The following is a 12695-nucleotide window of genomic DNA, read 5'->3' as shown; positions in this document are numbered from 1 at the left end:
TCTAGCGGGGGTCGTGGAGCATCTCCTGTCCTCCTTCCATTGGCTGCTGGTGCCATCTTGTGCTCCTACCATGTGACAGGGGCCGACCAATGGCAGTGGTAGCCCCTGTGACATAGTAAGGGCAAAGGCTATTAGCGCCATTTTAAATACTGGCAGCCAACGGCCCGAGTGCAGGAGGTCGCTCCCGGACTCCCGCTGGACTTTTGGCAAGTCTTGTGGGGGTCAGGAGGGTCCCCCAAGACTTTCCAAAAGTCCCTTGTGGTCCAGCAGGGGTCCGGGAATGATCTCCTGCACTCAGGCTGTCGGTTGCCAGTATTCAAAATGGCACCGATAGCCTTTGTCCTTACTATGTCACAGGGGCTACGCTGCCATTGGTCGGCCCCTGTCACATGGTAGGAGCACAAGATGGCGCCGGCAGCCGATGGAGGGAGGGCAGGAGACACTCCGGGACCCCTGCTGGACCACCAGGGAATTTAGGCAAGTCTTGGGGGGGGGGGGGGGGCAGGAGAGTGGGGGGTTGTTTAAAATTGCCATTTCGACTGCCGAATGATTCGGCTGCAATTCATTGTATTTGTGGGAAATCACGATATGTTTCGCGACGCAACAAATACAACGAATCCGGCCATATATGTTGCAGATTCGCAATATGTTGCAAATGAATGCACACCCCTAGTTTGCAATATTCAGTTACCAAAGATGTACATGTCTGCTTTAGGCGATATAGAAAACAATATCTATCATGTAACCAGGGCAGTTGGGATGCTCCACCTCCCCCCCACTTCCTCTCTGAAGACAAGCCTGTAACTCACAATTGCATATAACATAACTCCAAAGAAAATAAAATACTAGCTTGTTGGAACAATTAAGGCCATAGCTTTAACAACTCTGACATGGGATAACTACCACAAGTACCCCAGCAGTCAATGTGTGTACCAAGGTATTCAGTAGCCCACTTCTGGGAGCAAGTCCACCTCCTCATTAATATGACTTGTCCCACCATGAGTCAGCAAAGCCAAGATCCAATCAATGGAAAATAGCGGTCAGGGGTCTCTGGGAAGCCGGGCCCTCAGAACTTCTTCTGCATATAAATCAAGGTTTTACACAAGCAACATATATTTTTTGCACATAAAATATACATGCATGGAGGGAACCAAGATGGCTGCTCCTTAGCAGATGCGCTCCTGAGCCACTCCCAAAGATTTTCCCTTTTTCAAACTAAAATATTGCTTGAATCCTTTCTGTGATGGAGAAAAAAAAAAAAGACCTAAAAACTTTACTGTTTCGCAAATTCTTCACGGACCCCCAGTCATCTGCTCATACCAACTCTCAAATGAACTAATAACTATAATATACTATCTAACACATTTCCCTCCTCTTCCAACCTTACATTACTTCCTAGAATTGTTACACTATGTTTTACTGTAATGTTCACTATGTTATAATAATATTTTCAAAATATTTGTTCACTATGTAAACCGTTATGATGGCTTTACCGAATAAAGGTATATAAAACTCTTCAAATAAATAAATAAATAAATGAAAGGGAGCTATCAAGAAGGGCAAGCCAGTGGAAATGTCGGCTGCCCTTCGTCAGACAATGATGCCAGAATATGCACTTATACTTTTGGTGGTTATACCTGGCTTGGATGGATTTGGGGATGCTAACCTGTCAGCAGCAGTAGTCTCCCTTAGCCCCGACCGCCAATCCACTCCATGTTTGCCCGGTAACGCCACCATCTTCGCAGATGCTCCTTATGAAGTTGCTGGATCTTTGGACGGATCTGTTATATCTTCTGGCTCTGTTCTACTTGCCCGGCCAACACAAGTTTGGTGGCAGAACTTGGTGGGAGTATTGCAAGAGTCCCAGGAAACGTTGGTTGCTGCAGAAGGGATGGTCGCACAATCTACCACGTTGGCTGGGGCATCTGAAGTAAGCTCTTTGGTTCTAATGTTATCATCCTTGGCCCTTTCTTCAGGTATTCATGATTCAGCTTCTTTTGTGAAACCTCCAGTAATAACTCTAGACAGTCTGTGGACTGTTATGATGTCTATTAACAAATCTGTGTCATCTCTAGTTTCGCTGACTAAAGACTTGCATAATAAATTTCAAACTCATGAGCTTTGATTATGTTCTGTGGAAATGAAGGTGTCTGAGGAAGAGTATTCTTAACAAAGGTTCAAGATGAGCAAGTCAATATTATTAAAGATCTATCTTCTACCTCATGTAGAATTGAAAATATTGAGAATTCCCTCAGGTCTTTGAACCTGAGAATCCTTAACTTTCCTCAGATTCCCTTGAGTCCACCTGCTGACCTTTTTGCCTCTTACATGAAGGAAGCTTTGTTAATTCCAGAGAATGCACTACCTCCTATTGAGAAGATCTTCTTCTTGCCTGTCTCTAAGAGATCTGTGGATAATGCTCTGGTGGGTGTTCCCACTAATTTAACTGATTTTTTTTTAGAATTCTTAAGAAGGAAATGTGATGGATCATGCTACTTTATTGGTGACTTGTTTTCATACAAGATAGTAATATTTTTCATTTGAATTTTCATAATAAAGAAGTTTTGTTTAAAGGTCAGAAAATGTGTATGTTCCCAGACTTATCCAGAGATATGCACGAGTGTAGAAAAATGTTTTTGGCCATGAAACCTGAAGTTCAATTCTGCTTAGACAGCAGAGATCGGTAGTGTCGAATAATAGATACCAAGGCTTTACTATGAACTAAATAGGGTAAAATACAATTTATAACACCATCAGAGGATCTGAAAATACTTAAGGGTGTGTGTCTGGGGCGCATCCGATGTGGCCACTGAAAGTACTTAAGGGTGCGTGTCTGGGGTGTGTCTGATGTGGCCGCTGAAAGTACTTAAGAGGGTTGTTATTTCTGAAATGTTTAGCAATTTAAGATAATATCTGTATACTATGTTCCCTACAAATCTATCATTTAGAACAGCCATAGTGCCTATAGATGAAAGGTAGCCAATTTAACACCAATTTTTATAAAGGATTCCTGGGATAAACTGGGAAAGTATGTTCTCATGAGCCTGATATCAGTGCTGGGCAAGATGCTAGAAGCTATTCTTAAAAATAAAATTACTTGCCATATAGAGAGACATGCCTTAATAGGGAAGAGTCAACATGGTTTTAGCAAAGGGAAGTTTTGCCTTACAAACTAATAGATCTTTTTTGAAGGTGTAAACATGTAGACCAGGGCTTCCCAAACTTGTTCTGGAGGACCCCCAGCCAGTCAGGTTTTCAGGATATCCTCAATGAATATGCATGAGAAAGAAGAACAAACACTGCTTCCATAGCATGCACATTTTATCTAGTGCATATTCATTGTGGATATTCTGAAAACCTGACTGGCTGGAGGTCCCCCAGGACAGGTTTGGGAACCTCTGATGAAGATAAAGGTGAATGGATTGACATAATGTACTTGGATTTTCAGAAGGCATTGGAGAAAGTTCCCCATGACAGACTCCTCAGAAAATTTTAAAAGTCATGGATTTGAGACTAACAACTGTTTAAAAGACAGGAAACAGAGGGTAGGGCAAAATGATCAATTTTCCAAATGGAGAAAGGTCATTAGGCTTCAGGGATATTTTTCATGTATTCATTAATGATCTGGAAAAGGGAACAATGGGTGAGGGAATCAATTTTGCAGATGACACAAAATTATTCTAAACTGTTAAAATAACAGCAGATTGTAAGGAACTGTAGACGATTCTTGCACTGAGAACATTCAAATGACATTCTCAATAAATAGGTCTTCCTGTCCTCTAAATCCATACACTAATGTAATATTAAAAGCAATTTGAAATGAGATTGGTAAAATCTCTAAACTAGTAAATCTCACTTTATGGGAAAGCTCCTTGCCTGCACAACTGAAACAAGCAAGTATTAAACTGTTTTTTTGGTTTTTTTTTTTAATCTTGATTTGTCTGATTTAACCAAATATCATCTTATTTCATCTCTGCTGTTATTGCTCAAAGTACAGTATTAGAAGTAGCAGTATTACAATAATTGCGAGGGTTTTTGCATGAATTATTATATCTGTTTCAGGCCTGGATTTATCAAAATGTCATAAACATCACAGCAGTAACGCATGCGATGAGAAAATGGGCGTGGCTATGTTAATGAGCATAATACTGCTTCGCATTGGTGTTTTGCGGTAATACCGCAAGTTGCGAAATGACTTCGCAGGTCGCGAATTCACTTCGCAGGTTGCGAAAACGTCATCGCGTTTTGTGAAAACGCCATCGCGTCTTGTGAAAACTTTTCCACTATAAGAGAACACTTCCTGCACCTCCCACTTTGAGGGTGTGTTAGTGGTTGGAGGTGTAGGAGAGGAGAGGAGGTGATCATAGAGGAAGGAGCTAGATATTCATTGACTACTGAGTGAGTATTGCTGTCTCTTTGTTTTCCTTTGTTTCCCAGAACCATTTGTCCTTTGTCATATTTGTTGGAGTGCAAGGTCTGTCTGTCCTGTTTGTCTATTTGTGTGGAGGAGGAGTGGTTGAGTGGTGGAGGAGGAGTGGTGGAGTGGAGGAGGAGTGGTGGAAGAGAGGAGCAGAGAGAATGGAGCGTGACAGGAGTGGAAAGAGAGGTGAGAAGAGGAGTGAGGAGAGTAGAGGGAGGAGCAGGAGAGGAGTGGCAGGGGAATGAGAGCTAGGAGTAGAAGTAGGGACAGGGCTAACAGCAGGCACAGGCAGGAGGGAAGGGATAGGAGGGTGGGGGAGGGGAGGGGGTTAATCAGGAAATAGTGGTGGGAGGAAACCAAGAACGTAGCGCGACAGGACAGAGGGGAAGGGAAAGGTCAGGGCAGGATGAGTTGGGGGTGGGGGGGGGTGAAGGGAGGGGAGATGAGAGCAGGTTGGAGAGTGAGGGGAGGGAAGACACCCCTCCGGGACAGGAAGTGGCACCCCCTTCAGGCGGGCAGCCAGCAACCTGCCAGAGACTGCGGGCCATTCGCTTCAGCACCCAGGAAAATGAGCTGCTCTTAGCAGGTGTGCTGGAGCATTATCCATGCCTGTTTGGAAACAGAGCCGCAAAGACAAGCAAGGCAGCTAAACTGCAGATCTGGAAGGGGATAGCAGAGAATATCACCCGGCACAGTGGCTTAACCAGAACATGGGAGCAGGTATCCCACCGCTACCGTGATGTCAAGGCCCAGCTGAAATCCAAAGTGGCAGCACGCCGGAAGTACCATCAGCAGACAGGTGGGGGGCATCCTGTCCAACAGTGCTGACCCACATGGAGCAGAGGTTGCTGGAGCATCTGGAACCGGACGTTGTTGAAAGCTTGGAGCCACAGCTGGACACCTCACATGTCACGGCTGGTAAGTTACCATGTGCCATAAAGGCACACCCAACAACTGCTACACACCTACTGTGTCAAACACTATGTGCGTTTGCCATTCACAAGGAATGACCCAAACACAATAGTGAAAACCATACAGATATTGTCATTAGATGATCACTTTCTAGTGCCACAAAGTGCTCCTCTGATGCCAAAATACTAGAAAGGCTGTTACACAAATATATACCTATGATGTTTTTCTCTGTCTTTTCTGTTTCCACAGCTCACCTTCAGGAACGTCCGGGAGCCAGCTACAAAGTGCCAGGACCCAGCTGGCAAGGGCCAGCTGTGAGCCAGCCCATAGCACTAATGCAGCGTCCCTTACTCCTGGATGCACAGACAGGTGGAGCAGGAGGAGCTGATCACCCCACATGATTCCCCACCATTTACAAGCCTCAATGTGTCCCTGGACCTAGACACAATCATGCAAGACACAGCAGGCTGGAGATCCAGAGCCAGCACCCCGCCTCAGTCATCAAGCAGTGATGGGATGCCAGTATTGAGTGCTGATGGCCTCAATAGCCCATCTAGCCCGGCAGCACTGATACATTCCCCACCAGCACCACCCACACCAGCACCCTCTGCAGTGCCCCCTGCAGCACCCCCTGCAGTGCCCCCTGCAGCACCACTGCAGGAGCCCATGACAGCTGCACAAGGCCAGCTGTTGGGACTGGAAATGCAACATCTGCAACGGGTCATCCAAAGGCAGAATCGGATCCTGCAACATGGAATATCTGCAAGGTCCCAGGATGCGCAAACCGTAAGTGCCGCCATCAGCACCCTGATGAACATTATGACCTAGATCTTTCAGCGGATGCACTATCCGACGTCTGAGTCCTCCTCACTGGTGTCAACCCCCCCAAAGCAGTCCAGCTCGGGGACGAGGGCGCAGGGGGCGTCCATCCAAAGACATGCCACCTCCAAAAGGTAAGGGCCCTCGTGGCAAAGGGCCCTGAAGTGGAACATCATGGCCAAAAATCCCATTCTCTCCAGGTCTCCTGTGTGCAGCCTCTACAGAGTTCCTGTGTCGTCTAGATGGAAGGAAATGGATCAGTGTGGGCCCTTCACAGAGTTCCTGTGCCGTCTAGATGGAAGGAAACGGATCAGCATGGCCTAACTTCTGCTCATCTGCTTCAAGTGCTGGCTGCCTGCTCCCATGCTGCTGTGTCTCATGCTGACTCTCCTGCTCCCATGCTGCTGTGTCTCATCCTGGGCCTCCTGCTCCCATGCTGCTGTGGCCTGACCTGCTCCATCAGTGCTCCTGCTGTACCTTGTGCTTGTTCACTTGCTGCCTGCTTGCTGGAACTTTGCTGCTGTGGCTCTTTGGCTGTCCCCTTTCAGTGCACTCTTTCAACATGGACAGTCTGGGGCCCTTGTTTTTGCTCACAGTGTACAGCATCATGTATTTATCTATTACCAGTACTTTAGCTTGAGGGGTGCCACTTCCAGTTTCTAGATTTTCTTACTGTAATCATGATTATGCTGTATGGTTATCAAGATATACCTGATTATGTAATACTGCTGTTTGCATATATATTTGGTACAGGTTCAAAATGAAAGTGCTGTTCAGTTAACATGCAATTGTAAGATGTTTCTTACCTTGACCTTGCAGATTGTGATAACCCAAGATGTTGCCATTATTGCCAGCAGTGCAATATCAAAATGTGTTAATAAACTGCACATACCTTGAATAAGGCATATTAATGTGTCTGTGCTCTCATTGTGTTTCTGTATTGTTAAGAGTCGGACATGTGTGAAGTAATGTTTATGTGCTTTTAATTCGCCTGTGTGACATAGCTGTGTACATGCCATACCAACACTTCATTTAGTCTGGATGTACAGGCTGGGTCTTGAAGGCAATGAAGGAGCATGTTCAAGTTGGGAACAGTATACTGTATGTTTTAGCTTGGACATATCCAAAACAAGGGTGTGACACAACATCCAAGTTAAATTGCTCTACAACAAAGTTATGTAGTCCATACAGATAGCAAGTAAGAAGGCATGGTGTATGTCACACTGTATTGTGACCTGGGTATATTGACAGAGATAGTGTGACAATGAAGGTGCTCCAACATAAGAACATAAGAAACATAAGAAATTGCCATACTGGGTGAGACCAAGGGTCCATCAAGCCCAGCATTCTGTTTCCAACAGAGGCCAAACCAGGCCACAAGAACCTGGCAATTATCCAAACTCTAAGAAGATCCCATGCAACTGATGCAATTAGTGCACACTCTCAGCTGATGCCAGATCAGTAGGTCTGACAATTTTATCGGTAGAATATGAACAATTATGGCACTGACCATAAGCATATGCCCTTGCTTCGGGTTTGTGTACAAGAGTAAAAGATAAGTATGAAAAAAATATAGACATACAAGTGTGAAAGCTTGCTGGGCAAACTGCATGGGCCGTTTGGTCTTCTTCTGCCATTATTTCTATGTCTCTATGTTATGAAAGGGAGGCCAATACAGGCATTGCTCTCTGTACAGGTGTTCCAGATACACTGCAACACAGCACTCTGCTACTTGCGACCTCACCAGATGCTGTAGCACACAGTACTGATGTAGTCCTGCTGTGCACTTCTGGGTGTGTACGAACACTCATTGCAAGCACAGCTAACCTGAACAAAATGGTGGTATAATGTATTATATACCATACACAGATCTGGTAAAGGGTAGTCCTAGGCGTTATCAATAACTATATTGAGGTAAGTGGTTGCATGACACCGTTAACCTTAACTAATTCATATGACCCATACAGAGCTGCTGTAGGCTGATAATGTGAGGCCAGCAAATAGGTGGTGCAGCAAAAGGCCATACCGTCTTATCTGACAGCTTTTGCAGAATCCCAGTGTCTGCTGAGTTATAGAATGCCAATTGAAATATATACTGGGTCACTGTCAGAGGGCCATGAGCTATAGACAGCTTCTACTACCTCAAAGCAGAAAAACGATTTATACCGTGAAAGAAACCGAGACCATGATAACATCCTATAGTCTTCTGTTACATGCACACTAGGGATGTGAATCGTTTTTGAACTATTAAAATTATCGTCAGATAATTTTAAAATCGTCCAAAATCGTTAGAGTGCACGATACAATCAAATGCCCCCGATTTATCGTCAGGGGCATTTGTATTGTATCGTTAAATAGGGCGCGGGAAAACCGGCACACCAAAAAAACCCTAAAACCCAACCCGAGCCTTTAAAACAAATCCCCCACCCTCCCGAACCCCCCCAAAATGTTTTAAATTACCTGGGGTCCAGTGGGGGGGGGGGTCCCGACGCGATCTCCAGCTCTCTGGCTACGGCTGCGTTGAGAAATGGCGCCGGTGGCCCTTTGCCCTTATCATGTGACAGGGCAAAGGTAGCGCCGGCGCCACTTTGGTTCCTGGCTCCCGACGTCAAGCGTGCAGATCGCCCCCGGACCCCCTCTGGACCCCCAGGGACTTTTGGCCAGCTTGGGGGGGCCTCCTGACCCCCACAAGACTTGCCAAACGTTCAGCGGGGGTCCGGGAGCGACCTCCTGCACGCGGGCCGTATTGCTAATCTTCAAAATGGCACCGGTGCTACCTTTGCCCTCACTATGTCACACGGGCGAAGGTAGCGTGCAGGAGGTCGCTCCCGGACCCCCGCTGGACTTTTGGCAAGTCTTGTGGGGGTCAGGAGGCCCCCCCAAGCTTGCCAAAAGTCCCTGTGGGTCCAGCGGGGGTCCGGGGGCGATCTCCTGCACGCGTGACGTCGGGAGCCAGGAACCAAAATGGCGCCGGTGCTACCTTTGCCCTGTCACATGATAAGGGCAAAGGGCCACCGGCGCCATTTCTCTTAACGCAGTCGTGGCCAGAGAGAGGGAGATCGTGCCGGAACCCCCCCACTGAACCCCAGGTAATTTAAAACATTTTGGGGGGGTTCGGGAGGGTGGGGGATTTGTTTTAAAGGTTCGGGGTGGGTTTTAGGGTATTTTTTGGTGTGCCGGTTTTCCCGCCCTCCCCCGATTTACGATTTTTAACAATTTAAAAAAAAAACAAAACCACGACGATCAGATTTCCCTCCCCCCCAGCCAAAATCGATCGTTAAGACGATCGATCACACGATTCACACCTCTAATGCACACAAAGGAGGCTGGGGCAAAAGATGCAGGGCCCTCACACAACAAGTAGATGGGTTACCACGGTGTACTCAGAACAACAGTACCTACGTATCACGCTTATCTCTGTTGGCATAACCCAGTACAGGTTGCTGTCTATTCAAATGTCATGGTTGTCATAAAGGAACAAACACAAGTGCTGATTGTTACAGCTTAATAAGATCTGACACTGTGTACAGACTCGTACTTAAGTTACGGCACACATATGGATAGTATAGTTGGTCATGTTGTCAAAGACAACGGAAAGGATGGTAAATCCGAGATCTGCATGAGGCAAACATCTGTTAAGGAAACTTAAGGCAACAGTATGGCTGGTGTGCCACGTGACTAATGCAGAGTGTGATGGTCTTAAAGTAATAGCTTTATGTCCAGCACCTGGAGAATCAAATATTGATATGAGCGGACACCTGTCATACCAGCATGATATCAACACAGCCAATAGGCAGACCTTCGGATATTTTACTCTGTAAACCTTGCATTGTGAAAGGGCAATGGCAGGTTAAAGGGAACTATGCACAGTGTACTACATGACAGTTATACCACCATGACCTTTTGCCAGCTTTGAAGGAAAGTATTGTGGGCACCCTTGGCAGACACTTCCAAACTACATTATACACTGTCTGGTGAAGCGAAATTATATGCACACTGTCGTTACCTGTACACATTTAGGGAATGGGATGTGTACCTGTATGTACATAGCTACCTGTTATGCAGAACTTCATGCGTGTGAGACATCACAGGTAATTTTAGGACGAACAGGTTTGACATTTAACTGGGAACGTCCTTGTAAATACACACAGACACCCAACTAATGTACAAAGACCACTGTGCATGGTCGTGACACATGTTATCCATTTCAACTGCTATCACTGTGTGACATGCCCATTTCTATGAGAGTGAGAGGTGCACCCAGATGTCTGTCAGCCCACATGGTTCTAGGTAGGTGACAGTCTATGTTCACAGACTACCCTATGTTTCTGTGACATGCAGGCAGAACAGAAGGTGGCTACACAATGTCTAAAAATGTCATTATCAGCACAGCTTTTATTGCAACACCAGTGCAAAGGTTTATACGCCAGACATGACTGAAAATTGGCCTGATACTTTGGCATACACATAAAGCTCATTTAAGCGGAAGGAGTGGAAGCTCTGCTCATTATATTCTGCCACACCTACCAATGCTATTACATTGCATAGCCCTGGGCCATCAGGCAAAGTGTGAAACTATAAGGTTCTAGCAAATCTGGCTGCCTGTTGCTAGATTCTCCTGGGCTCGCACATTGACACATGCGGGATCCTGTGGGAGATCTGGACATATATCCATTGGTAGTCCATGACGTACTGCCACATTATGGAATACACAGCACAGTAGTATAATTTTTGCAGCTTTGTATGGGCCATACATTAAGGCTCCCCCAGTCTTGTACAAACAGCGGAAGCGGCTTTTAAGAAGGCCAAAGATGCGTTCAATGACAGTTCGGGTACCACATAGAGCATCATTGTATCTCATCTCTGCAGGCGTGTTAGGCATGTGTATGGGGGTGAGAAGCCATGGCCGGCAACCATAACCTAAATCTCCTGCACCAATGTCATAATAAAAATATTAGTATTTGCTATGTTATAGCCACATGTGACTGGCTACCCACAACATCCATTGAGACAGTGCAAGATAGCCTGGAACATTACTGAGCCTTAACAGCTCATTACTGTTGCCTGACAGCAGTATAGTTAAAAGTTGTCACCTATTGTGCTAACCATGTTCATAAGTACAGCACTGGGTGTGCATCTGGCAAGGGTGGTCTCACTGCCCCTCCTAATCTAGCAAAGGGTACTAAGGTGGCAGCCAACTGTACAGACAAACATTACAGCTGTGAGGCCTGCAGTGAAAGGCTTGACCGTAGCTTATGTTGTTATGATTCATGTCCATTGCAGGGATGCAGGCTGTGCAGTCTGGCAAGTATTGGCAAAATAGCCTATACTGTCAATAATAGAGGCCAGCAACATGAAGGGAACAATACTTGGGGTACAGGAGTGCAAGATTACACATCCACACTAGCAGCCCATGGGCAAGGTGTCTTGCTAAATAATCACACATACAGTTAGTGTGGCAGCAGTGTGCCGTGTGCAGGCATTGCAATGGAACCACAAGGCATCACAGGAAAACGATCATTTGTAGAACAGGTACTAAGAACCTAGATACAGCTTAATATTGACTCCTTTGCCCACAGAACTTCAGCAGGACAGTGTACAAGGATGTTCACAAGGCATACATTAACCTTATTTGATGCTTAGGAGGTATGACAGGCCAAGTATACAGGGTTGATAAACTTTACATGCCCATGCTAACCCCACAACTATTCCCCCCCCATGCCCCCCCTCCCTTTTGGGTAATATAACACACATCTACATTGCATGACATGGAATAGATAAAGGAATAACCTCTGTTACCTACAAGCCAAGCATCACCGTACAGACCAGCCTCAAAATCCTCAAAAAGGGCCGATTGCCTTAGTATAAAGGAATCATGTGTGCCACCCGGGTACCTGGCCACCACGTCCAGAATGCGCATTCCAGCATCACAAATGATTTGAACATTCAGGGAGTGGAATAGCTTTCTGTTGCAGTATGCTGCCTCCCTTTCACGTGGTGGATTGATGGCCACATGTGTGCAGTCAATAGCTCCAATAACATTGGGGAACTGTGCAAAGGCATAAAAGGCTCTCTTCAAGTCCAGCAAGTCCTGCCTGTCGCGAGGAAAGTATATGTAGCGATGAATGCAGTCCATGACTGCTTCAATGACCTGATCCAGACAGGGTGAAAATGTGCTCTGAGACATTCCTCCCACAACTCCTACTGTGGTTTGGAAGGAGCCGCTGGCAGTGAAATGGGGTGCAGCCAACAGTTTGGTCATGCCAGGGATGGCATGTGACCTTGTGGTTGCCGGATCCAGATCAACTCGCATGTCATCATATAACTCACGTATTGCCTGAGAGCTGAGACGATACCTGCTCACCACTAAGTCCTCAGGCATGCCCTCCAAGGAAGTACGTATAGGAAAGATACGGTCCCTATTTATCCTAGCCTGGGCCCTGCCATCTGGCATGCCCTGACCAGGCCTCTGACCCTGCGGGAGTGCGGCCTCTGCCTGCACTGCTGGTAAATCCCTGTGATATCTTGGATGTGGCCTGGCCTG

The 12695-nt window shown here is 46.2% G+C and overlaps 1 long non-coding RNA gene across 1 annotated transcript in view; it reads right to left on the bottom strand.

Moving 5' to 3' along the window:
• LOC115099396 overlaps nucleotides 1-12695 on the bottom strand; it is a 287823-nt gene that overhangs the window by 99069 nt on the left and 176059 nt on the right. The gene's annotated exons all lie outside the window — the stretch shown is intronic.

This window comes from Rhinatrema bivittatum, chromosome 9 (assembly GCF_901001135.1).
Source record: "Rhinatrema bivittatum chromosome 9, aRhiBiv1.1, whole genome shotgun sequence".
NCBI lineage: Eukaryota > Metazoa > Chordata > Amphibia > Gymnophiona > Rhinatrematidae > Rhinatrema > Rhinatrema bivittatum.
The sequence above is the reverse complement of the archived record's forward strand: the minus strand, read 5'-3'. Positions and strand labels throughout refer to the sequence as shown.